This window comes from Myiozetetes cayanensis, unplaced genomic scaffold (assembly GCF_022539395.1).
Source record: "Myiozetetes cayanensis isolate MyiCay16 unplaced genomic scaffold, myiCay2020 scf1, whole genome shotgun sequence".
Lineage (NCBI taxonomy): Eukaryota > Metazoa > Chordata > Aves > Passeriformes > Tyrannidae > Myiozetetes > Myiozetetes cayanensis.
The window spans coordinates 131,573,060-131,579,220 of record NW_026086604.1 but is presented as its reverse complement, the minus strand read 5'-3'; positions in this window follow the sequence as shown (position 1 = coordinate 131,579,220).

The window sequence follows — 6,161 nt, the reverse complement described above, 5'->3', positions numbered from 1 at the left end:
TAACTATTTGTTTGGATTAAAAAGAGCGATAGTTCTTTTATCATTTGTCTTTCTACTGTCAGAAGTTCATTTGTATTTGCTTGCAATCAAAACAATCTATAGATTTGTTTCTCAGTAGTCTGGTTGTTTACTTATATTTTCTATAAATGTTTTGATACCGTATGTTTCCTACTCTTCTAAAATAATAAAAAAAAAGAAGTTTCTTCTGTTCTACTTACTGCATCCTTTGTAAGTCCTATCCTAGAAGGATGGAAGGATGGAATTCTTGTCTACTACTTCTCTACTTTTGTTGGTCACTCCTTGCCATCAAATCTAAAGGAGATTTAAAATAATTTTGTTTCATCAGTAGTAGGTGAGATATCCAATTTAGAATCATGAAAGTTCATACTATAAATTACAGTCTTTTTAGTCTAAATATGGCTAAAATAATTACCCAGTAAAAAATTGTTAGTACGTGTTGAAATCTTTATCTCAGTGCTAGTAAAAAAGCATTTTCTTATTTGCAGAATATATAAATTTTGTAAACATTAATCAGCACACATAGACTATATACTGAAGTTTGTGTATTCATATAAAGTAAGGAACTTTACCTCCAGTTTCAGTAGCAGGATTTGTGCAATGCAGAATTTGAAAGAACTAAGATTGCTGAATTTTTAGTGGAAGATTTGTTGAGACTTTACCAGATTTCTTTAGTTTTGGATGATAAACAGTCTTTTCAAGAAGGTGACCTCACTTGATCTTATATGAGAAGTTCCTTGGGGGTGAGGAGTGGGAAGAAAAAGTAACTAACTTGTATTTGATTTGAGTGTAAGTGCAGACCAGACTTCACCTGAAAAAAATTACTGATAGATTAACTTATAGGTTTGTTTCTGCAAGAGTCAACTGCTAGACTTAAAAGAGCACTCAGCATATTAAAAGAATAAGCCTCATCTCTTTCCCTGCAGCCGCGCTCTTTGGAGAAAGACTTCTCCGTCATGCAGTTCAGAACAGAAACTCAACTGAGATGCTCCAAATCATACCTTGAAAGAGCCAGCATCCTTTCTCTGACTACAGGTTTGGCTAATTTAGATGACTAAAGTTGGATGGATGCCCTTTTTTTTTTTTTTCTCCTTTTCCAATTTTACTGTGACTTTAACTAGAAGCGACACAGTTCTGATGTATACTGTATATATGTTTTAAATACATAATAGGATTAGTTTCCTATAAGAATCTTTGCACATTGAATAATTATACTTCAGTGATTGGTGCTGAAGCACAGTTGAATATATATATATATATATGCATTTATATATATATGAGATATTTATATAATAAATTTAAAAAGTTATTGTCATTGTAATGAAAGATTAATCCTATAAAATAGATTAGGCATGCAATCAGATCCTGTCTGTAAGAAAGTCTGAAAAGTAGTTCTCTCTATTTGCAGAAATAGTGATTAGTAATAGTGCCAAATCTAAATATTCATCTTGGTCAATATAAAGATACTAAAATAGGCAGCCTCATATATTATGAAATTATTATACAGCTTTTTCCTGTTTCAGTGTTATGGAATGCACCATTTTTTAGATCACAGGATTTCATATGTTTTTTAAGGAAAAGGGAGTATTTTAGTAAAAAATAGGCTGGTGATGGTGATCAACAAGAAATTACTTTGGAGTGGGTAGTTTAAAATATAAAGAACCTTCTTTTTATGTTTGATTGTTCATGACTAAAAACTTTATGAAAAAATCCAATTTTGTACTGCTAGAATTCACTGCAGAGAGGTTAGCATGATAGATAAAAGTGGCAAGAATAAAGTAAGAAATGAGAACATGGATGAGTTAGAAGAACCAGCTTAATCTCTATTATATCTGATATAAATCTTTTTTGGGTCTGCGTAGGAACACATTTCTAGGGTGGTAAGTTATAAAAAGAAACTGTCTATAAAACTACTGTAAGCTCATATGTAACAGTTTGTTATATAAAAGTGGGGAAATAAATTACAGACAAATTGCCAAGCAATAAATTTGATTGAATAACATTTGATTAAAAACATTCACAGTAAAAATGGCATCCGTATTTTACAGATGATAGAAGAACTAAAATTTTGGTGAAAGATCTGCAATAAAGTAATAAATATAAGTAAATGTACACCAGAAATGTTATAATACACTCTGAGAAATAATTTCTCTGTTTTTCCTTTAGACTGTGTAATCAAGTTTCTTGCAATGTGCTTGATTTTCATGGATGGAGAAGAATTTAAGTAAAAAATGCTTGGGAAATAGCTTTCAGCCTGATGTGTTAAAGCAATCAGAGGTCAAATGTAACCACAAACCAAAATAAATCTTGAAGAGTCTGTATTAACTAACAAACACAGAAGGTGGTTTACACCAACTTTTTTACTTTGAACAGACATTCATTAAAAGCAATCAGACCACTCCCTTCATTCCAGCTGAGGGAATCATTGTGGACCCCATTAAAACCTTTGCAGGTGTCACAGAACATGAGCATGACTTTACAAACCAACAGAGCTTAAAAATGATAATTACTAACAAATTCATAAAAGACAGAAAGTATTCAGGGGCAGGGTATAAGACCTGGGCAGGAACTGCATGTATAGGATGAGTAACTAGGTATGCAGGGAGAAGTAAGAATGGGTCTTTACTTTTAATCAGGGTTTGGTGAGTGGAATTTTATTTCCTTATCCTCCATTTATAATAAGGGCTATAGGTTAAGAGTTTACAGATTTCTGTGAAGAGAGGTGCTCCAATGAAACTCTTTGTGGCTTTAAAACTGATCTTCATTAAATAGGTCCAAAACCTTAATTTTATACATTGAGAAGCAAAAATTACAGAACTCTATTCAAATTCTGAACTCCTGATGCCAAACACAGAATATGAATTCATGAGCATTCTAGAAGAATTCTTTAAATTCTAGTCAATAATTTATGGATTGATTTAATAAAAATAGTTTCTTTTAGCTCTTAACTCCTACTGATGCTGCCTCTGTGCACAAAATTGTTTGCTTATTCTTCCCCGCTGTCCTGTCCCTTAGCTGCTCTGGAGACTGTTACTGTCACCTCCTTCCAGTCCCTCCTTGAGAATTCTTTCTTCCATGATGTCTGTGTGACACTAAACAACTGTAAAAATAGACTCAGGCTACTCAGCATGTATATTCACTTGAAAAAAAAAAACAAAAACCCACAAAAATAAGGTTAACATCTAACATATATACATGCAAATTTGGAAATGCATCCCATTCCTTCCATATACTGAAATCCTTTAGAAAAATATAGAGTTAGAGCTGCCAAGACGTACATATCACTTAACTTTTATCTGCCCCCCCTTTCCTTTTGTTTCACTGATGTTATTATATTTCAGCTCATTTGAATATAAATTTTACAGGTTGTTTCGTACCACGCATACATAAGAAGACTCTGGAGCTCACTGGGACCTTTACCATTTCTCAGATTCAAAACCCCTGAAACCAGATACAGAAATATAAACTCATTAGTATCCTAATGCAAACAATAATATTAAACTTTCTATTGGCAAAACTTTGCAAAGACATTTCATCACAATAACCTTTGATATGTTCTCCAGCTGGAGTATATTTAAAGCTTCTTATTGACATAACTCTGTTAAAGTGCTTTTCAAAGTAGTGCTCAGCAGGCAGGTGGTATTGTGCAATATATGTAGTACAAGCTCACATTACAAATGATTTCTCACTCTTAAAACAGTAACTAAAGGAAAGTATCTTAGCAAGGCTAATAAAAACCTATTCAGTGAGTCTTTCTAAGAAATACGTTTTTGTTAGTACGTTGTCTGTACATAATCAGCAGCACTATACAAAACATGATTCTGTGACTAGTTGTATTGGGACTTGTCCTTTTTTGTGATGTTTATACTCCATAAATCAATATATAGGCCATATTTAAATACTAGTGTTTGGACTATGCTCTTTATTTTCTTATATCTATACACGGCTACCTACTCCATAGTTTTTATATACTACTCAGTGCTTTGAAATTCTGACAAATATTCCTTAAAAATACTTTAAGAAAGGTGAAAAATAAATACTCTCTGGAACAAAAGTAAAAAACAAACAAAAAAACCCAACACAAAAAAAAACCCAAACCAAACCAAAAACCCAACATAAAAAGAACAAAATATTCAATGTATTGTAGAGGACACAGCCATCATGAGTTGTAGGGAGCAACAGCGTTTACTGCAGCTGGTAAATTAGCTAAAGCCAGGCAATACAGAGCAAGACAATATAACTTCTCTTCTTACTTACATGTGATCTGATATGATTCAAACAACAAAGTCTTGCAATGTTATTTTTCACAGATACCCTGAAAATTCTCTTTATCAAAAGCCACTGTTTATTTACTCTTATATATCCATTTAGTAATACAACAGATCTACTTACCTATTCTTCCTTGTCTACAAAGTTATTTAGTGATGTTTAGAAAAATGATGAGAATTTTATTTCTAGAAAAATAACCTTTTTTTTGTGTTCCCCATAGTTCATGCTTTGAGCCAAAACCTACCCTTGAATAACCACAAGAGTCAGCAGCACTGGGAGGAATGGCCAGATATCTGACAGCAGAATTTCTTACTCTCAGGTTGTTGTAAAAAATGCTTATAAAGCATCAGGGAGAGGGGTGGAAGAGGGAGAGGAAGGACAGAGTACGTTTAAAGGAGTTAAACTGAATTTACTTGGATGCTGAGATAGGAGATTGGAGAAAACATGCACCTGCCATATATCTTATCCATTTCACTAAAATGATATTCAAAATCAGGCAATGCTGATATTCCCAGAATTTAAATAATAAATAAAAAGAACTTCCAGCTAAATTAATTATTATCACACTACAGTCTTTATATAACGTGCTATTTACAGGGAAATACAAAAAGTATTTCATTCATACAAGTACTACAAAGACTATATGTGATGCAGAACAGCTTTTACACTAGGCAAGGGTATGGAACCTGGAGTCTAAAATAATAGTGAATTTGCCCCCACTTACCAGTGCAACAGGTGTTCAATGCAAAACAAACTGTTCGCTCCCTTTGATTTCAATGCATTTTCTCTAGAAAGCTCCTAACAAAGCATTTTGTCACAGTCATTTTTCTATGCTCTCACCAGCAGCACAACAGCTTAGGTGAAGGAAAAGCAGTGAGCTGGCTGCAGAGTGGGAATGCAGATGAATTGGCAAAAGTGTAGAAAAAGTGGAGAAGCTACAAAAATTTATTTTCCAACAAAATAACTCTCCACAAGCTGTGTAAACTTTTCTTGCAAAAACAAATACTCTAAAACAAAGATTTTACATTTCCAGTGAAACTCACAGTAACATTTGCCTGGTTTTGCTCTCCTGAAGTCTCAACAAAGAGCCAGCAGATTTCTGCTTTCCCAATTACCTGGGTCAGTAAACTCCCTCATATTCCCTGACTGCAATTTGGAATTTTAAATTAACAGACAGAATGAAGAAACAGACTTTTTGGGCTGTTGAGTAACCTTTGTTTTCTTCAGTAGATTCTCACACTTCACTGCCTAACGTGCACACGCACACGTACGCCCATCCACCACCCACCACTCACATACACACCTCCAACATGTGTGCTCTAGTATACTGACAACAGAACAAAAATTCAGCTGTGCCCATTGCAATCTTGTGACCTGAACAGAGAAGAATAATTTATAGTGGTAAGCATTATCTTTACCATAACCTTGAAATGCAAAATTGGGTTTGCAAGGACAGCACAAGGTAAAAGAGTTACACCCTTTATCTCAAGCACTCATCCGTATTTACAATAAGTATAAGCTTTCTGCTACAGAAGAAGAAGTATTTAGATTGAACACTGTTACAGATTTCCTAAGTGAGGCTAGTTCCAGTTGCCAGTAATTCAAAAGCAGATCTGCTGACTTGGCATTAGGACTCTAAAACAGTGTGATCAAACTTATATAGTAAGAAGGTGTCTGCAGAAATAACATTTATAAACTGTATATACAGTACACAGTACCAGTACATAGAAAATAGATTTTGACTCCATGATCCCCTGTGTGTAAGGCAAGACAATTCTGTCTTCATAGGGAGACCACCAGAGGTACAAGCAACAGAGTGGTGCTTAAATCAATATGCAAATCAAGTGCATACAAATTAAAAATCAGAGCAGACA